At 38.7% G+C, this 21810-nt stretch overlaps 2 non-coding genes and 2 pseudogenes across 2 annotated transcripts; all 4 read left to right on the top strand.

Moving 5' to 3' along the window:
• Positions 1-732: 732 nt before the first annotated feature.
• Positions 733-908, top strand: LOC132561464 (U1 spliceosomal RNA; annotated as a pseudogene).
• Positions 909-11127: 10219 nt separating this feature from the next.
• On the top strand, positions 11128-11280 carry LOC132561458 (U1 spliceosomal RNA; annotated as a pseudogene).
• A 4625-nt stretch (positions 11281-15905) lies between these two features.
• On the top strand, positions 15906-16069 carry LOC132561445 (U1 spliceosomal RNA). Its single transcript, XR_009554694.1, has one exon. It is a non-coding gene; the product is annotated as a U1 spliceosomal RNA (small nuclear RNA).
• Positions 16070-21253: 5184 nt separating this feature from the next.
• Positions 21254-21417, top strand: LOC132561446 (U1 spliceosomal RNA). The gene has a single exon (XR_009554695.1). It is a non-coding gene; the product is annotated as a U1 spliceosomal RNA (small nuclear RNA).
• Positions 21418-21810: the final 393 nt, after the last annotated feature.

Here is a 21810-nt window from a genome sequence, read left to right on the forward strand (position 1 = left end):
CAAACAAGTTTTTAGATACTCGCTCACGTGATGTTGTCTTTAAGATAGTACACGAGATTTTACCTGTGAATTTTCGAATGTATAAATATGGTGTTGAATCCTGTAAATTTTGTACTTTTTGTACTGGTTTTGAAACAATTTCACATTTATTCTTTGAGTGTTCATTTATTCAGCCGTTAGTATCCTTGGTAAATTCTTGGATACACCAGATCTCAGAGAACAAGATCCCAACTGATTCGGCACTTTGGCATTTTCATTCACCAGTATGTCTCACTCTAAAAGTAAAGTCTCTTGTCCTTTTTCTAGTGGCAGAATCCCTATCGTCCATTTGGCATATACGTTGTGTTAAAAAATATGACAAAAAGTCTCCTTCTTCTGATTCTCTCGTCTGTCACTTTCTCAGCAATGTTATTCTTCGCATTAAGTCTGATTTTACTCGCTTTTCCAGAAACACTTTCTCTGAGTATTGGTGTACTACTGATATTTTCTGTACCTTGCGGGATGACGACCTAAACATCAATCTCCCGTTATAATCAAGAAACCTGCTGTGACTCATATCAATTAATACCGATAATTGTCATTATTTTTAACATATTAATTATGTTAACTATCGTGTAACCAGGTAACTTCGTTTACATATCTTGTCCATCTTAGGATGTAAGGATAATGGCACTTTACCGGGGCTACCGGTTGTACATCAGTCGCTGGCGTCATTGGGGTCTGTCTCGTGACGTTTTTACCTGTATATATGTTAATAAACTTTTTATGAAACTTAAAAAAAAAGGTTCCCCCAGGTCGAGGCCCTTCCATTGCACTCCGGTCGGGCTGAACCCTGCGATAATCCCAAATGCGGATTACTCGGGTACGCTATTTTTTAGTGTGGGGGTCTGCGTTCGCGCTAACCCTCGACCATAAACAATTTGAAAAATAAGAACACCAACCTTGCAAGCAGTATATCGATATCTCGACTTCTCTTTTGTTTTATCAGTTAAACCTCTAATAAAAATACCCTTTGTGACAAAATATCTTGTGTGAGGCATTCTACTGAGACATATGCTTCATAATTCAATTAGTTTACTTCAGTCCCCATACCTACCTGCATGAGTCAAACCTTAGGCAATTCCCTCGGACTTCCATCACTACTCTCCCGAAACAAATTGAACGCGCCCCGGAAGTACTTCCGGTATCTGCGCATGACAGACACCAGTATTCTTTCGGGCGCCATTTCATCCAACACGTGTTTTTGGCTCGGAAAAGATGGAACATACTGGGCGACCACGAAAAATGTTTTAGACATCGTGTCTGCAACAAGGTTTTCACGTACGGGGTTTGTAGCGAGTGGTCGGCGGAAAAATGGGCCATCTTCGACAAGATGGTGGAAAAGTCGACAGGAGGCCGACCACCAAGAGGAAAGTCCGCAACAGAAGCCCGGGGTGGAATGAGTCCCCTAAATACAGGCTTGGAAACGTCGGAGACTCGGGCGGCTGTGCGGGCCCCACGTAGGAGTCTAGACGGGATCACACCGCCGGCGAGTACGGTAGGTAATCCTTCATTGGACGACACCACTCGGGGACTCATCGAAAATTTGATTTCATCCCAGTTAACAAACTTCTTTGCCAGTAACGTTTCCTCGCAACCATTTCCAGGGGTACAACCCCAGGTAAATGGGGAGGATATGACTCGTATTCGGCCGGCGGGAAGTAGGCCGAGTCGTTTTGATAAGTTTGTTGGTGAACGGCAACAATCGAGTGTCAGGGAGGAGGACTTGGATGAGTTAGATTCAGTGTCAGATAACGATAGGGTATCTCAAGTGTCACAAAAATCGGAAGGGGTTTTTTCCTCAGCTCATATCTTATAGGGAGCTCCTGGTAGTTTAGACCCTATGAAAAGGGAATGTTCGCTTATGCATTTCCACCAACAATACTGATTCCTCATGTTCTCAGGAAAATATCTCGAGAGGATTGCGTGATACTTCTAGTAGCACCGAGATGGCCACGTCAATCTTGGTACCCTCAGCTGCTAGAGCTTCTGGCGGATTACCCAAGAGAGCTTTCACTCAACGACAGGCTGCTGACTCAGCAAAGAGGCAAGCTAGTACATCCGGATCCAGGGATGTTCCGATTCACGGTATGTAAAGTGTCAAACAGACCTATGCTTCAAGAGGGTTTTCGCAGGAGGTTGCTCAAGCGATCTCCGCTTCTCGGAGACCTTCTACACAGGCGGTCTACAATGCGCGAATCCGATGTTATAGCAGCTGGTGTGAGGAACGACAGATTGATCCCAGTTTGGCAACGGTAACTGAGATAGCGGACTTTCTTTTGTATTTACACCAGAGTAAAGGTTTTAAGATATCTACACTAGGAGGATATAGAACAGCTATAGCAGTCATTCACACTCATGGAGATTCCAATGGTACCGATAGGGACTTGTCGCGACTGCTTTAAGGTCTAATACCAGACCAGAGTGTAGGTCTATGGTACCCAATTGGAGTTTGCCGCTTGTACTACTCAGGTTGACTCGGTCACCCTTTTCGCCTATGGGGGAAGCATCCTTAAAATGGCTTACATTAAAGACATTATTTCTGTTGGTTGTGGCATCTGCTGCACGAGCAAGTGAGTTACATGCATTATCAGTGGAACAAGATCATATCCGTTGGGAGCAGGCAGGGGTTCATCTGTTACCCAACATTCAGTTCTTGACTAAAAATCGGCGGCTTGGAAAACCATGGGAGCCCTTTTTCCTTCCGAAATTTTTAAATTTTGCTACTGAGGAGGAGGATTTGAAGTTGTGTCCTTATAGAGCTTTGAAGATGTATATTAGAAGATTACAGGACATAAGGGGCGATAAAAAAAAAAAAAAAAAAAAAAAGTTTGTTTCTTACATATCAGGACGGAAATCAAAAAGAGGCATCAAAAGACTCCATTGCACGATGGATTGTGTCGGTGGTGAAATTTTGGTATGAGTCAGCAAATGAGGAGGGTGTTCGTCTGGCCAGGGCTCATGATACTCGCCGTCTGGCCACGTCCCGGGCACTCTTTTCTAAGGTGCCCATCTCAGAAATTGTGAAGGCAGCGCATTGGGCGAAGGAAACCACCTTCACCTCTTTCTACTTGAAAGACATTTGGAAACCGGAAGGCCAGTTTGCCAGGACAGTCATATTGCAGTCAGTGGTGAACAGGAAAGGCAGGCGGACCTATTAGGAGGTAATATTTTGTTCATAGGAAGTTAGTTGGACTGGCTCTACCCACCTCCTTTATAGGCTACAAATTCTGTGTTTGCCTAAGGTTTGACTCATGCAGGTAGGTATGGGGACTAAAGTAAACTGAGGGTTTTCTGGGTAAAACCCCTGTTTACGAAGTCACCATACCTACCTGCATGAACCCACCCTCCTTCCCCACAGAGCCAGTACTAAGCTTATGGCTTTGAAGGAATACTGGTGTCTGTCATGCGCAGGTACCGGAAGCACTTCCGGGGCGCGTTCAATTTGTTTCGGGCGAGTAGTGTTGGAAGTCCGAGGGAATTGCCTAAGGTTTGAATCATGCAGGTAGGTATGGTGACTTCGTAAACAGGGTTTTACACAGAAAACCCTCAATTAAAGGAACAGACTTATATGATTTTACTCAAATGGTACTAGACATATGCTGTCTGTGGCACTTTTGTTTAAATGTTGTTAAATTCTTATTCATAAAGTGGAAATGGTAACGAATATCTTGGGTGTAATATGTAAGGGAGATAACTCTTAATCTACATTCATGCTATACTGCTTGGCTAGGGAGAACCTCTCTTTAGCACAATCAGTATAGTGTATGGTTAGTAAGTCTAAAGACCTGTTCTTAATTCGATCTCTAGTGGACATATAGAAGATTGAAGGTTTGTAATGTGTAGGGTAGCTTGCATAGGCTATTTAAGAAGGAAATATTTGAAATATTTTCATTTACAAAATTAAATTTTTATGTGTGAAACATAATTTTGTTGTCAATACCAGTTTTTCGACGTCCTTTTTTATTCCACGTTTGTCTATACCTATTTCTTGCAGTATAGATATGAACAATACAATTGCAATGGTTGTACCGGATGATCAACTGAAAAAAAAATTAAAACACATTTTTGTTGAAAGAAGTGTTTCCAGAATATAACTTGTTTGATATAAAACATTGCACGTGTTTGATGATCGTAAGTAATTCTGGTTGTTCTGTTGGGAACTGGTTCTTTTCAGAGGTTTTCTCTTGTTTAGTTAGTTTGCCTAGAGAAATATAAAAAAATTATTGGAATTATTTGTACAAGTTAATATTCTATTGAAAATCATTTAGTATTTTCCCCCACTGTACATTGGATGAAAAAAAACTGAATTTAATTTAACTTAAAATCACTTCAGTGTAAAGTAACCCATGCCTATATATGTAGAAATAGGACCTAACAGCAATAAATACGTTGTCTGGAATCATGGACTTTTCAGCGGTGAGATGGGGATTTGATCAAATTAACTTTTTTTTTTATCATTTCCAGACATCTGTATAAAGACGGGATTTCTATTCAAAACCAACCACAGATAAAGTACTTTGATAAGATTCTAAACATTTTTCTTTGACATTATTAAAATACAAATTACAAAATTAGGAAGTGGTACAATTTGAGCATTGACATAAGCCCTACAGGTCAATGTTGAGTGATTATGTATTTTATATGTTAAAGCAATTTAAATCCCTCACGTGTATAAACAATTTTGATACAGATGTCATAATACAATATATCTGATATTATCTTACTTTACATGTATCTTGACGTTTTAAAGATAAGATACAAATATGATAAGCGAAACCAATGTTGTCATTTTTAAAATTAATTCATGACATATTGATAAGTAACTATTTTGATGGAATAGAGCAGATCCTGCCGTGTCGTCTATTTTTGACTCAAATTGAACTATATTTAAGTTGGTCTGGTACAATTCCGATGCTGACCATTCCTTAAACCAATGCTTTTGCAATTACTTTGATGTCAAATTATAAAATGACTTAACCTTAGTTTCTGTTGAAAAACTACCTGATTTTAGCTAAAAACTAATATTTGTAGGTGTAAATGATTCTTAGCTCTGAATTTACTTACGCATGTTTTAAATCTTATTGTTACTATTATTATTGTTATTATTCTAATTATAGTTGTTGTTGTTGTTGTTGTAATGGTACGGATATAAAATCGATATCTAAGGAAGCAGAACACACCAACATGTTCTTTGTTTCTTAACATGTTGTCTCACTTCGCTTTGTCAGCGGCAACACAATCCCTAGAGTTACTTCCCCTCTTCCAAAACATGTAACTGAGATAAAATTTGTCAAATAAGATACTTTTTATGTAATAAAGTAATGCAATATTTACATCATATTATACAATATAATAATGATACTATTTTTATGAAAGCATTTAAGATAGTATTTCAATTTATTTTAGTTATACACATTTTTCTCTTTCCATATGGTAATTTTTAAATACCTTGTCTGTAAAATTTTACATTCAGTTTATATATTCTCTTTTACAGTAACAACTCATACTTACCTGGTACAGGGGATACCGCTATCATGGCCACCACTGCTACAAGTATGGATCATATCGATATCGATATTTTGAAGAAGTCTGTCAGGTTGTTCGTCACCGGTCCAAGGAAACACACTGTTACACGTTTTGAAGTCTTGAAGCGATTACTGAATGGTGGACTTCCCGGGGAGGAGATTGTGTCCGTGTTCAGGTGCGAAGCTCCAAACACCTGGTTTGTTACTTTGCAATCCGAGGCAGTGGTCGACAGTATTGTAGAGAAAGGTACTATGAAGGACACTTATTTCGCACTTACACCGGAGCGATGCGACCAACGCCGGATATCTTTGCGTGTAATGTGGCTCCCGTCTTGGATATCAGATGACGCCATAGCGGACCATTTCGATAGCTACTATGGAAAGGTCATTAACATAGCTAGAGAAAAGACTTCCATAGGGAAAGTCACTTTGGAGACGGGGACAAGAATCGTCACGTTATTGATAAAGGAAGGCGACCAGGACAGGATACCTTATCGCGACAGACTGTTCGGTAAGGTGGCCCTGATTACCGTTCCAGGCAGACCTCCCATTTGCCTGCGCTGCCAGCAGGTCGGACACGTGAGGTCTCAGTGTCCCGGGAAACCCGAGCCTACGACTCGGGCTACCTACGCTAAGGTAGCCCAGTCTTCATCTCAGTCCATCCCGGGTATGGGCCCTACGCCACTTCGAGAGGAGTCAGAGGCAACACAGCTAAACAGTTCTACCGTGAGCCCCTCGTCCGGAGGGAGCGGTCCCGCTACGAGCCCCTCGTCCGGAGGGAGTAGCCTTACCGAGAGTCCCTCTTCCGAAAGGAATAGTACTGCCGCGTGCCCCTCGTCCGGAAGTAGCGATAACCCAACATCCCTACCGACAAAGCGCCCGGGCCCCGTCATAGATGATGCCGGATTCCAAAGGGTTACAAAGAAGGGGAAACATTCATCAATATCCCCGGGCATCCTGTCAAATGGCGACCTAGTACCTGGACAGAGATGTATCGACGACCGGAGTGATTCCGACATGTCGGATGAGGATCACCTGGTTATTGACGAGGAGTCTGGGTAAATTTCGGTTTTACTATTTTCTCGGTTAACGGTTTTGGACTTTCTTTATCGGACTATGGCGGCGGCATTGTATTCCATATTTGACCTCAGCTTGTCCCTGGACTATTGTTATCATTTCACCTACAAGGTGTTTACAGTAACTGTATGTTTGATTTGGTTTCATTATTTAACTCATGTTATCATTCAATGTTATACTTATATTGATATGCATTGTCAGCTTATCGTCCAGTTGTATTTTTACCTGTACTATATAATTGCTAGCATACAACAACGCGTGTTTTTACCTGTAAGAGCTTTGTTAGCTTCCTCAGCTACGCAGAGGTCTTTACCAGTAGAAAGTACTTATGTATTGTCGGCTTTACGTATTAATACAGCATTTTCATTTTATATATCAATATATATTTACCAATACTGCCTAACGTCCACTACTTTGATTTTAATTGCTTGCGAATCTTACCAATGTTGTCACATTACATTCGCATTTGTTCTTCATAATTATTATTATTATTGTTATTATTATTATATTGTTGTTAAGCTGACTTTTCACAGGCATACGCTCAGCCAATCCTTTTGGGGCGCGTGTATCGAGAGTCGCACTCGTGCACTCGATAACTTACCTGTGTTGCGGTTCATTGATCACGCTTATACAGTTGTCTGCTGTGTTTTGAATGTGTTTACTTTATACTCACCTTCCTCTCCTGGCTGCAGACCGATCGTGCGCGAGTGTGCTTTTACTTACCTGTTAACTTTCTCTCCTTCCACTTAACTTTTTCTTCTGCTTGTATCTTTTATAGATTATACCTACCAAAAATAAATTATAATGATGGAGAATAATACAACAATCAATATAATTACATGGAATTGTAACGGGTTTTTATCCAAGTCTAAGCAATATGAGCTGAATGATTTTGTACATAATCATAATGTACATGTTGTATTGTTACAAGAAACTCATGTTTCTAACTTGTTTGTCGGTAAAAAGATTGAAAGTTTTTTGAAATGTAAAGCAATATGGAATTTCGGTTCATATAATAGTAAGGGCACAGCTGTTTTGTTTTTTATAGATGTAAAACTACAAAAGTTTGATCTTGATAGAGAAGGACGGACCATGTTTGTTGATTTTAAATATTATGATAGCGAGTTCAGAATTATTAATGTATACGCCCCAAATGTTGATGAGGAGCGTCGGGCATTTTTTGATAATATTATACATCATTTTACCTGTAGAAGGCCCATCATTTTTGCTGGTGATTTTAATTGTATTGAAAACAATTCCCTTGATAAGATTGGTGGTAATCCCAGTCGTGGTCTTCCTGGTAGTGTTTCAATAAAAAATCTGTGTAATGATTTTAAGTTATTTGAGACATTTAGATCACTTTTTCCGAATGTCATTTCTACTACTTGGCATGGTAATGGTGTTTCATGCCGCTTAGATCGATTTTATATTTCATGTATATTGAAAGAGCATTTATTAGAGAATAGAATTTTTCCGTCTGGTAGTTCCGACCATGATTTTGTTCTTCTAAAAATTAAACTATTTTCTGAGGATAAGTTTGGACCCTTTTACTGGAAACTTAATAATAGTATTTTGAGCGATAGAGCCTTTCAGATTGCTTTTAAAGATTTCTGGCTTGATCTAACTGACAATAAGCCTGTGTCTTTAGATCATTGGGATAATTGTAAATCTGTTATCAAATATTTCATTATTGGATATTGTAAACGTAAAGCTAAAGTTAAACGTTCTGTTGTCAGATCTTTACAAGAAAAATATAATAAGTTGTATAATTTAGAAAAAAAGTCACCTGGACACTTTATTGATCAAGTTCAGTCTATTAAGAGACAGTTACTTGATTTTCATACTGATAGTTTCAGGGGGTCTATGATTAGGTCTAGAGCCAATTTTCTAGACTCTTCTGAAAAGCCTTCACGTTATTTCTTTAAAATGGAGTGTGATAAGGGTAAGAAGAAATTCATAGAGAAAATCGACTTACCTGATTCTTCCTGTGTTACTAATTCCAGTGACATTTTAGCGGCCTTTCGAGATTTTTATACCAAACTTTTTTCCGAGGAAGATATCGATTTTGAGTTGGCTGACTCTTTTTGTGATAACCTTCCCAAACTTAACGAACTTGAAATGTCAATGTGTGAAGGCCCTATAGGGAAGGAGGAAATACTAGCTGCTATCAAGCATATGAAGAACAATAAGTCCCCTGGTAGTGATGGTCTCACTAAGGAATTTTATCTTACTTTTTTTTATTTATTAGGAGATCATCTTGTCACATTATACAATGACATTTTTCAGAAGGGTGAGCTATGTGACACCCAGAAAACGTCTTTTATTTCGTTATTATGTAAAGATCCAAGTAATTCTACTAGTATGAAAAACTGGAGGCCCATTTCTCTCCTGAATATTGATTATAAAATTCTTTCCAAGGTTATTACCAACAGGTTAAGTAAGGTTATTGATAAACTTGTTGGGGTTGACCAAACTTGCGCGATAAAAGATAGATCTATTTTTGAAAACTGTCATCTTCTTCGAAATATTGTTGATTACGTTAATCAAAAAGACTTGAAGTGTACTTTTATATCTCTTGACCAAGAGAAAGCTTTTGATAGAGTAAGTTATACATTTTTATTTAAGGTACTTGAAGCTTACAATTTCGGTCCTGATTTTGCTAAATGGGTAAGTATCTTATACAAAAATGTCTGTTCGTCCGTTATTGTTAACGGGTTTATATCTGACCCCTTTCCTATCACTCGTGGTGTACGGCAAGGCTGTAGTTTATCTCCTCTTTTATATGTTTTGGTCTTGGAGCCCTTTGCGAAAAAAGTCCGTGACGATCCTGAAATAACTGGTGTAAAACTTCCGGGTTCCTCTCAGTCAGCTAAAATTTCCCTCTATGCAGATGATAGTACTGGTATTTGCTGTTCCGATTCCTCTATTTCAAAATTATTTCATTGGTGTAATCTGTATGGCAAAGCGTCAGGTGCTAAATTGAATAAACAGAAAACTAAGGGTATTTGGCTTGGGAAATGGAAATCACGTTCAGATAACCCTTTCGGCATTAGTTGGGTTGAAAAACATAAGATTTGTGGGGTTTTAATTGGCAATAACATTACTCCTGACGATATTTGGCAGCCAGTTTTTCGGAAATTTTCAAGGACCTTGGATTTATGGAAAATGCGAAATTTATCTTTAACACAAAAGTCCATAGTTATAAAGGTCCTTGCTTGCAGCAAACTTTGGTATATTGGTACTACCGTCATAATGCCAAGGCATTATTTAGATCTTTTACAGAGAACTTTGTTTAGATTTTTATGGAATTCCAAGTCGGAGCCACTTGCGCGCTCCGTAGCCTATGCCTCTACTACTAGTGGTGGACTTGGTATTGTTAACATTAAAAGTAAATTTCAAGCCATTTATCTAAAACATTGTCAGGATTTTGTTTTCAAACATACCGAGGCCAAGTGGAAGTATTTTACCAAGTACTGGCTCTCATTACATTTTCGAGAATATTTTTCACCTGTTGACAACAGTATTCCACATAGTGAGTGGTGTCCTACATTTTATTCTTATATTTATGGAATTTTTCAGAAATATAGAAAAGACTTTCCCAAGTCCAATTTTGAGTCTGGGACAACCAAAGAGTTGTACGTTACGTTATTAGCTGGTATTACTAAGCCACCAAGAGTTGTGAAGATTTTTCCAACTGTTGATTTTAAAATTGTTTTTCGCAATATTTCAAACAAGTTTTTAGATACTCGCTCACGTGATGTTGTCTTTAAGATAGTACACGAGATTTTACCTGTGAATTTTCGAATGTATAAATATGGTGTTGAATCCTGTAAATTTTGTACTTTTTGTACTGGTTTTGAAACAATTTCACATTTATTCTTTGAGTGTTCATTTATTCAGCCGTTAGTATCCTTGGTAAATTCTTGGATACACCAGATCTCAGAGAACAAGATCCCAACTGATTCGGCACTTTGGCATTTTCATTCACCAGTATGTCTAACTCTAAAAGTAAAGTCTCTTGTCCTTTTTCTAGTGGCAGAATCCCTATCGTCCATTTGGCATATACGTTGTGTTAAAAAATATGACAAAAAGTCTCCTTCTTCTGATTCGCTCGTCTGTCACTTTCTCAGCAATGTTATTCTTCGCATTAAGTCTGATTTTACTCGCTTTTCCAGAAACACTTTCTCTGAGTATTGGTGTACTACTGATATTTTCTGTACCTTGCGGGATGACGACCTAAACATCAATCTCCCGTTATAATCAAGAAACCTGCTGTGAATTATGTCAATTAATACCGATAATTGTCATTATTCTTAACATATTAATTATGTTAACTATCGTGTAACCAGGTAACTTCGTTTACATATCTTGTCCATCTTAGGATGTAAGGATAATGGCACTTTACCGGGGCTACCGGTTGTACATCAGTCGCTGGCGTCATTGGGGTCTGTCTCGTGACGTTTTTACCTGTATATATGTTAATAAACTTTTTTTTATGAAACTTAAAAAAAGGTTCCCCCAGGTCGAGGCCCTTCCATTGCACTCCGGTCGGGCTGAACCCTGCGATAATCCCAAATGCGGATTACTCGGGTACGCTATTTTTTAGTGTGGGGGTCTGCGTTCGCGCTAACCCTCGACCATAAACAATTTGAAAAATAAGAACACCAACCTTGCAAGCAGTATATCGATATCTCGACTTCTCTTTTGTTTTATCAGTTAAACCTCTAATAAAAATACCCTTTGTGACAAAATATCTTGTGTGAGGCATTCTACTGAGACATATGCTTCATAATTCAATTAGTTTACTTCAGTCCCCATACCTACCTGCATGAGTCAAACCTTAGGCAATTCCCTCGGACTTCCATCACTACTCTCCCGAAACAAATTGAACGCGCCCCGGAAGTACTTCCGGTATCTGCGCATGACAGACACCAGTATTCTTTCGGGCGCCATTTCATCCAACACGTGTTTTCGGCTCGGAAAAGATGGAACATACTGGGCGACCACGAAAAATGTTTTAGACATCGTGTCTGCAACAAGGTTTTCACGTACGGGGTTTGTAGCGAGTGGTCGGCGGAAAAATGGGCCATCTTCGACAAGATGGTGGAAAAGTCGACAGGAGGCCGACCACCAAGAGGAAAGTCCGCAACAGAAGCCCGGGGTGGAATGAGTCCCCTAAATACAGGCTTGGAAACGTCGGAGACTCGGGCGGCTGTGCGGGCCCCACGTAGGAGTCTAGACGGGATCACACCGCCGGCGAGTACGGTAGGTAATCCTTCATTGGACGACACCACTCGGGGACTCATCGAAAATTTGATTTCATCCCAGTTAACAAACTTCTTTGCCAGTAACGTTTCCTCGCAACCATTTCCAGGGGTACAACCCCAGGTAAATGGGGAGGATATGACTCGTATTCGGCCGGCGGGAAGTAGGCCGAGTCGTTTTGATAAGTTTGTTGGTGAACGGCAACAATCGAGTGTCAGGGAGGAGGACTTGGATGAGTTAGATTCAGTGTCAGATAGCGATAGGGTATCTCAAGTGTCACAAAAATCGGAAGGGGTTTTTTCCTCAGCTCATATCTTATAGGGAGCTCCTGGTAGTTTAGACCCTATGAAAAGGGAATGTTCGCTTATGCATTTCCACCAACAATACTGATTCCTCATGTTCTCAGGAAAATATCTCGAGAGGATTGCGTGATACTTCTAGTAGCACCGAGATGGCCACGTCAATCTTGGTACCCTCAGCTGCTAGAGCTTCTGGCGGATTACCCAAGAGAGCTTTCACTCAACGACAGGCTGCTGACTCAGCAAAGAGGCAAGCTAGTACATCCGGATCCAGGGATGTTCCGATTCACGGTATGTAAAGTGTCAAACAGACCTATGCTTCAAGAGGGTTTTCGCAGGAGGTTGCTCAAGCGATCTCCGCTTCTCGGAGACCTTCTACACAGGCGGTCTACAATGCGCGAATCCGATGTTATAGCAGCTGGTGTGAGGAACGACAGATTGATCCCAGTTTGGCAACGGTAACTGAGATAGCGGACTTTCTTTTGTATTTACACCAGAGTAAAGGTTTTAAGATATCTACACTAGGAGGATATAGAACAGCTATAGCAGTCATTCACACTCATGGAGATTCCAATGGTACCGATAGGGACTTGTCGCGACTGCTTTAAGGTCTAATACCAGACCAGAGTGTAGGTCTATGGTACCCAATTGGAGTTTGCCGCTTGTACTACTCAGGTTGACTCGGTCACCCTTTTCGCCTATGGGGGAAGCATCCTTAAAATGGCTTACATTAAAGACATTATTTCTGTTGGTTGTGGCATCTGCTGCACGAGCAAGTGAGTTACATGCATTATCAGTGGAACAAGATCATATCCGTTGGGAGCAGGCAGGGGTTCATCTGTTACCCAACATTCAGTTCTTGACTAAAAATCAGCGGCTTGGAAAACCATGGGAGCCCTTTTTCCTTCCGAAATTTTTAAATTTTGCTACTGAGGAGGAGGATTTGAAGTTGTGTCCTTATAGAGCTTTGAAGATGTATATTAGAAGATTACAGGACATAAGGGGCGATAAAAAAAAAAAAAAAAAAAAAGTTTGTTTCTTACATATCAGGACGGAAATCAAAAAGAGGCATCAAAAGACTCCATTGCACGATGGATTGTGTCGGTGGTGAAATTTTGGTATGAGTCAGCAAATGAGGAGGGTGTTCGTCTGGCCAGGGCTCATGATACTCGCCGTCTGGCCACGTCCCGGGCACTCTTTTCTAAGGTGCCCATCTCAGAAATTGTGAAGGCAGCGCATTGGGCGAAGGAAACCACCTTCACCTCTTTCTACTTGAAAGACATTTGGAAACCGGAAGGCCAGTTTGCCAGGGCAGTCATATTGCAGTCAGTGGTGAACAGGAAAGGCAGCGGACCTATTAGGAGGTAATATTTTGTTCATAGGAAGTTAGTTGGACTGGCTCTACCCACCTCCTTTATAGGCTACAAATTCTGTGTTTGCCTAAGGTTTGACTCATGCAGGTAGGTATGGGGACTAAAGTAAACTGAGGGTTTTCTGGGTAAAACCCCTGTTTACGAAGTCACCATACCTACCTGCATGAACCCACCCTCCTTCCACACAGAGTCAGTACTAAGCTTATGGCTTTGAAAGAATACTGGTGTCTGTCATGCGCAGGTACCGGAAGCACTTCCGGGGTGCGTTCAATTTGTTTCGGGCGAGTAGTGTTGGAAGTCCGAGGGAATTGCCTAAGGTTTGAATCATGCAGGTAGGTATGGTGACTTCGTAAACATGGTTTTACCCAGAAAACCCTCAATTAAAGGAACAGACTTATATGATTTTACTCAAATGGTACTAGACATATGCTGTCTGTAGCACTTTTGTTTAAATGTTAAATTCTTATTCATACAGTGGAAATGGTAACGAATATCTTGGCTGTAATATGTAAGGGAGATAACTCTTAATCTACATTCATGCTATACTGCTTGGCTAGGGAGAACTTCTCTTTAGCACAATCAGTAGAGTGTATGGTTAGTAAGTCTAAAGACCTGTTCTTGATTCGATCTCTAGTGGACATATAGAAGATTGAAGGTTTGTAATGTGTAGGGTAGCTTGCATAGGCTATTTAAGAAGGAAATATTTGAAATATTTTCATTTACAAAATTAAATTTTTATGTGTGAAACATAATTTTGTTGTCAATACCAGTTTTTCGACGTCCTTTTTTATTCCACGTTTGTCTATACCTATTTCTTGCAGTATAGATATGAACAATACAATTGCAATGGTTGTACCGGATGATCAACTGAAAAAAAAATTAAAACACACATTTTTGTTGAAAGAAGTGTTTCCAGAATATAACTTGTTTGATATAAAACATTGCACGTGTTTGATGATCGTAAGTAATTCTGGTTGTTCTGTTGGGAACTCGTTCTTTTCAGAGGTTTTCTCTTGTTTAGTTAGTTTGCCTAGAGAAATATAAAAAAATTATTGGAATTATTTGTACAAGTTAATATTCTATTGAAAATCATTTAGTATTTTCCCCCACTGTACATTGGATGAAAAAAAAACTGAATTTAATTTAACTTAAAATCACTTCAGTGTAAAGTAACCCATGCCTATATATGTAGAAATAGGACCTAACAGCAATAAATACGTTGTCTGGAATCATGGACTTTTCAGCGGTGAGATGGGGATTTGATCAAATTAACTTTTTTTATCATTTCCAGACATCTGTATAAAGACGGGATTTCTATTCAAAACCAACCACAGATAAAGTACTTTGATAAGATTCTAAACATTTTTCTTTGACATTATTAAAATACAAATTACAAAATTAGGAAGTGGTACAATTTGAGCATTGACATAAGCCCTACAGGTCAATGTTGAGTGATTATGTATTTCATATGTTAAAGCAATTTAAATCCCTCACGTGTATAAACAATTTTGATACAGATGTCATAATACAATATATCTGATATTATCTTACTTTACATGTATCTTGACGTTTTAAAGATAAGTTACAAAAATGATAAGCGAAACCAATGTTGTCATTTTTAAAATTAATTCATGACATATTGATAAGTAACTATTTTGATGGAATAGAGCAGATCCTGCCGTGTCTATTTTTGACTCAAATTGAACTATATTTAAGTTGGTCTGGTACAATTCCGATGCTGACCATTCCGAAAACCAATGCTTTTGCAATTACTTTGATGTCAAATTATAAAATGACTTAACCTTAGTTGCTGTTGAAAAACTACCTGATTTTGGCTAAAAACTAATATTTGTAGGTGTAAATGATTCTTAGCTCTGAATTTACTTACGCATGTTTTAAATCTTATTGTTACTATTATTATTGTTATTATTCTAATTATAGTTGTTGTTGTTGTTGTAATGGTACGGATATAAAATCGATATCTAAGGAAGCAGAACACACCAACATGTTCTTTGTTTCTTAACATGTTGTCTCACTGCGCTTTGTCAGCGGCAACACAATCCCTAGAGTTACTTCCCCTCTTCCAAAACATGTAACTGAGATAAAATTTGTCAAATAAGATACTTTTTATGTAATAAAGTAATGCAATATTTACATCATATTATACAATATAATAATGATACTATTTTTATGAAAGCATTTAAGATAGTATTTCAGTTTATTTTAGTTATACACATTTTTCTCTTTCCATATGGTAATTTTTAAATACCTTGTCTGTAAAATTTTACATTCAGTTTATATATTCTCTTTTACAGTAACAACTCATACTTACCTGGTACAGGGGATACCGTGATCAGCAAGGCGGTTCCCCCAGGTCGAGGCCCTTCCATTGCACTCCGGTCGGGCTGAACCCTGCGATAATCCCAAATGCGGATTACTCGGGTACGCTATTTTTTAGTGTGGGGGTCTGCGTTCGCGCTAACCCTCGACCATAAACAATTTGAAAAATAAGAACACCAACCTTGCAAGCAGTATATCGATATCTCGACTTCTCTTTTGTTTTATCAGTTAAACCTCTAATAAAAATACCCTTTGTGACAAAATATCTTGTGTGAGGCATTCTACTGAGACATATGCTTCATAATTCAATTAGTTTACTTCAGTCCCCATACCTACCTGCATGAGTCAAACCTTAGGCAATTCCCTCGGACTTCCATCACTACTGTGAAACATAATTGAACGCGCCCCGGAAGTACTTCCGGTATCTGCGCATGACAGACACCAGTATTCTTTCGGGCGCCATTTTATCCAACACGTGTTTTTGGCTCGGAAAAGATCGTGTGGAACACAATTTTGGGCGACCACGAAAAATGTTTTAGACAGGTCAGGTGTCTGCAACAAGGTTTTCACGTACGGGGTTTGTAGCGAGGTGAACTGGTAATCGACATTCATGGGTCGTCGGCGGAAAAATGGGCCATCTTCGACAAGATTAACAGGAAAATTCGACAGGAGGCCGACCATCAAGAGGAAAGTAATACAGACAGTAAATATAATTTTTCTTTGCCCGGGTATAATGGAATGAGTAAAAATAATAAGTGCATGTTAAAGAAGTGTTTCAGTATGGATTTACCTTGGTTGATATAAAACATTGCAGTGTTTTTCTACACTTAAACTTTCACCTGTGCTATGTTTTCTTTCGGAGACTTTCAACTTCAGAGGTTTTCTCTTGTTTAGTTAGTTTGCCTAGAGAAATATAAAAATTATTGGAATTATTTGTACAAGTTAATATTCTATTGAAAATCATTTAGTATTTTCCCCCACTGTACATTGGATGAAAAAAAACTGAATTTAATTTAACTTAAAATCACTTCAGTGTAAAGTAACCCATGCCTATATATGTAGAAATATATTTTAACAGTAATAAATACGTTGTCTGGAATCATGGACGAGCGGTGAGATGGATTTGACTATTAACTTTTTTTTTTATCATTTCCAGACATCTTGTATGGATTTCTATTCAAAACAATTTTTTTTCATCCCAGTTAACAAACTTATTTACAAATGAAGTAACGTGAGCGCGCACGGCTCCGGGGCGCGTCCTCGGATCTCAACCATTTGTGTTTCATAATTAGCGGTTGGATGTCGTTTGTTTAAACCCCAGGTTGGGGACCATTACTTAAAATCGTTCTTCTTTTGTTATTTTATTATGTCGGCTCCCCCGTTTTTTTTACTAAAAATAATAAATGGAAATGATTAAGTCGTTTTGATAAGTTTGTTGGTGAACGGCAACAATGAGTGTCTACAGGGTTTGGCCTAATCTGTAACTGTTGGTGTTAGGACTTGGATGATATTAGTATAATACGGCTGATATTGTTTTTTATGAAACGATTTAGGGTATTTCATAGTGTCACAAAAATCGGAAGGGGTTTTTTCCTCCAGCTCATATCTTATATGAGCTCCTGTTTTCGTACTTTTTTAGACCCTATGAAAAGGGAAATGTTCAGTAAATTATTATATTGTGCATTTCCACCAACAATACTGATTCCTCATGTTCTCAGGAAAATATCTTCCGAGAGGATTGTTTTAATTGCGTGATACAAGTTCTAGTAGCACCGAGATGGCCACGTCAATCTTGGTACCCTCAGCTGCTAGAGCTTCTGGCGGATTACCCAAGAGAGCTTTCACTCAACGACAGGCTGCTGACTCAGCAAAGAGGCAAGCTAGTCGGTGTACATCCGGATCCAGGGATGTTCCGATTCACGGTATGTAAAGTGTCAAACAGACCTATGCTTCAAGAGGGTTTTCGCAGGAGGTTGCTCAAGCGATCTCCGCTTCTCGGAGACCTTCTACACAGGCAGTCTACAATGCGCGAATCCGATGTTATAGCAGCTGGTGTGAGGAACGACAGATTGATCCCAGTTTGCCAACGGTAACTGAGATAGCGGACTTTCTTTTGTATTTACACCAGAGTAAAGGTTTTAAGATATCTACACTAGGAGGATATAGAACAGCTATAGCAGTCATTCACACTCATGGAGATTCCATTGGTACCGATAGGGACTTGTCGCGACTGCTTTAAGGTCTAATACCAGACCAGAGTGTAGGTCTATGGTACCCAATTGGAGTTTGCCGCTTGTACTACTCAGGTTGACTCGGTCACCCTTTTCGCCTATGGGGGAAGCATCCTTAAAATGGCTTACATTAAAGACATTATTTCTGTTGGTTGTGGCATCTGCTGCACGAGCAAGTGAGTTACATGCATTATCAGTGGAACAAGATCATATCCGTTGGGAGCAGGCAGGGATTCATCTGTTACCCAACATTCAGTTCTTGACTAAAAATCAGCGGCTTGGAAAACCATGGGAGCCCTTTTTCCTTCCGAAATTTTTAAATTTTGCTACTGAGGAGGAGGATTTGAAGTTGTGTCCTTATAGAGCTTTGAAGATGTATATTAGAAGATTACAGGACATAAGGAGCGATAAAAAAAACAAACAAAAAAACGTTTGTTTCTTACATATCAGGACGGAAATCAAAAAGAGGCATCAAAAGACTCCATTGCACGATGGATTGTGTCGGTGGTGAAATTTTGGTATGAGTCAGCAAATGAGGAGGGTGTTCGTCTGGCCAGGGCTCATGATACTCGCCGTCTGGCCACGTCCCGGGCACTCTTTTCTAAGGTGCCCATCTCAGAAATTGTGAAGGCAGCGCATTGGGCGAAGGAAACCACCTTCACCTCTTTCTACTTGAAAGACATTTGGAAACCGGAAGGCCAGTTTGCCAGGGCAGTCATATTGCAGTCAGTGGTGAACAGGAAAGGCAGACGGACCTATTAGGAGGTAATATTTTGTTCATAGGAAGTTAGTTGGACTGGCTCTACCCACCTCCTTTATAGGCTACAAATTCTGTGTTTGCCTAAGGTTTGACTCATGCAGGTAGGTATGGGGACTAAAGTAAACTGAGGGTTTTCTGGGTAAAACCCCTGTTTACGAAGTCACCATACCTACCTGCATGAACCCACCCTCCTTCCACACAGAGTCAGTACTAAGCTTATGGCTTTGAAAGAATACTGGTGTCTGTCATGCGCAGGTACCGGAAGCACTTCCGGGGTGCGTTCAATTTGTTTCGGGCGAGTAGTGTTGGAAGTCCGAGGGAATTGCCTAAGGTTTGAATCATGCAGGTAGGTATGGTGACTTCGTAAACATGGTTTTACCCAGAAAACCCTCAATTAAAGGAACAGACTTATATGATTTTACTCAAATGGTACTAGACATATGCTGTCTGTAGCACTTTTGTTTAAATGTTAAATTCTTATTCATACAGTGGAAATGGTAACGAATATCTTGGCTGTAATATGTAAGGGAGATAACTCTTAATCTACATTTATGCTATACTGCTTGGCTAGGGAGAACTTCTCTTTAGCACAATCAGTAGAGTGTATGGTTAGTAAGTCTAAAGACCTGTTCTTGATTCGATCTCTAGTGGACATATAGAAGATTGAAGGTTTGTAATGTGTAGGGTAGCTTGCATAGGCTATTTAAGAAGGAAATATTTGAAATATTTTCATTTACAAAATTAAATTTTTATGTGTGAAACATAATTTTGTTGTCAATACCAGTTTTTCGACGTCCTTTTTTATTCCACGTTTGTCTATACCTATTTCTTGCAGTATAGATATGAACAATACAATTGCAATGGTTGTACCGGATGATCAACTGAAAAAAAAAAATTAAAACACACATTTTTGTTGAAAGAAGTGTTTCCAGAATATAACTTGTTTGATATAAAACATTGCACGTGTTTGATGATCGTAAGTAATTCTGGTTGTTCTGTTGGGAACTCGTTCTTTTCAGAGGTTTTCTCTTGTTTAGTTAGTTTGCCTAGAGAAATATAAAAAAATTATTGGAATTATTTGTACAAGTTAATATTCTATTGAAAATCATTTAGTATTTTCCCCCACTGTACATTGGATGAAAAAAAAAACTGAATTTAATTTAACTTAAAATCACTTCAGTGTAAAGTAACCCATGCCTATATATGTAGAAATAGGACCTAACAGCAATAAATACGTTGTCTGGAATCATGGACTTTTCAGCGGTGAGATGGGGATTTGATCAAATTAACTTTTTTTATCATTTCCAGACATCTGTATAAAGACGGGATTTCTATTCAAAACCAACCACAGATAAAGTACTTTGATAAGATTCTAAACATTTTTCTTTGACATTATTAAAATACAAATTACAAAATTAGGAAGTGGTACAATTTGAGCATTGACATAAGCCCTACAGGTCAATGTTGAGTGATTATGTATTTCATATGTTAAAGCAATTTAAATCCCTCACGTGTATAAACAATTTTGATACAGATGTCATAATACAATATATCTGATATTATCTTACTTTACATGTATCTTGACGTTTTAAAGATAAGTTACAAAAATGATAAGCGAAACCAATGTTGTCATTTTTAAAATTAATTCATGACATATTGATAAGTAACTATTTTGATGGAATAGAGCAGATCCTGCCGTGTCTATTTTTGACTCAAATTGAACTATATTTAAGTTGGTCTGGTACAATTCCGATGCTGACCATTCCGAAAACCAATGCTTTTGCAATTACTTTGATGTCAAATTATAAAATGACTTAACCTTAGTTGCTGTTGAAAAACTACCTGATTTTGGCTAAAAACTAATATTTGTAGGTGTAAATGATTCTTAGCTCTGAATTTACTTACGCATGTTTTAAATCTTATTGTTACTATTATTATTGTTATTATTCTAATTATAGTTGTTGTTGTTGTTGTAATGGTACGGATATAAAATCGATATCTAAGGAAGCAGAACACACCAACATGTTCTTTGTTTCTTAACATGTTGTCTCACTGCGCTTTGTCAGCGGCAACACAATCCCTAGAGTTACTTCCCCTCTTCCAAAACATGTAACTGAGATAAAATTTGTCAAATAAGATACTTTTTATGTAATAAAGTAATGCAATATTTACATCATATTATACAATATAATAATGATACTATTTTTATGAAAGCATTTAAGATAGTATTTCAGTTTATTTTAGTTATACACATTTTTCTCTTTCCATATGGTAATTTTTAAATACCTTGTCTGTAAAATTTTACATTCAGTTTATATATTCTCTTTTACAGTAACAACTCATACTTACCTGGTACAGGGGATACCGTGATCAGCAAGGCGGTTCCCCCAGGTCGAGGCCCTTCCATTGCACTCCGGTCGGGCTGAACCCTGCGATAATCCCAAATGCGGATTACTCGGGTACGCTATTTTTTAGTGTGGGGGTCTGCGTTCGCGCTAACCCTCGACCATAAACAATTTGAAAAATAAGAACACCAACCTTGCAAGCAGTATATCGATATCTCGACTTCTCTTTTGTTTTATCAGTTAAACCTCTAATAAAAATACCCTTTGTGACAAAATATCTTGTGTGAGGCATTCTACTGAGACATATGCTTCATAATTCAATTAGTTTACTTCAGTCCCCATACCTACCTGCATGAGTCAAACCTTAGGCAATTCCCTCGGACTTCCATCACTACTCTCCCGAAACAAATTGAACGCGCCCCGGAAGTACTTCCGGTATCTGCGCATGACAGACACCAGTATTCTTTCGGGCGCCATTTCATCCAACACGTGTTTTCGGCTCGGAAAAGATGGAACATACTGGGCGACCACGAAAAATGTTTTAGACATCGTG

The sequence above is a fragment of the Ylistrum balloti genome, unplaced genomic scaffold, assembly GCF_031769215.1.
Source record: "Ylistrum balloti isolate Yb309-2 unplaced genomic scaffold, AGI_CSIRO_Ybal_v1 Utg371210, whole genome shotgun sequence".
Taxonomy (NCBI): Eukaryota; Metazoa; Mollusca; class Bivalvia; order Pectinida; family Pectinidae; genus Ylistrum; species Ylistrum balloti.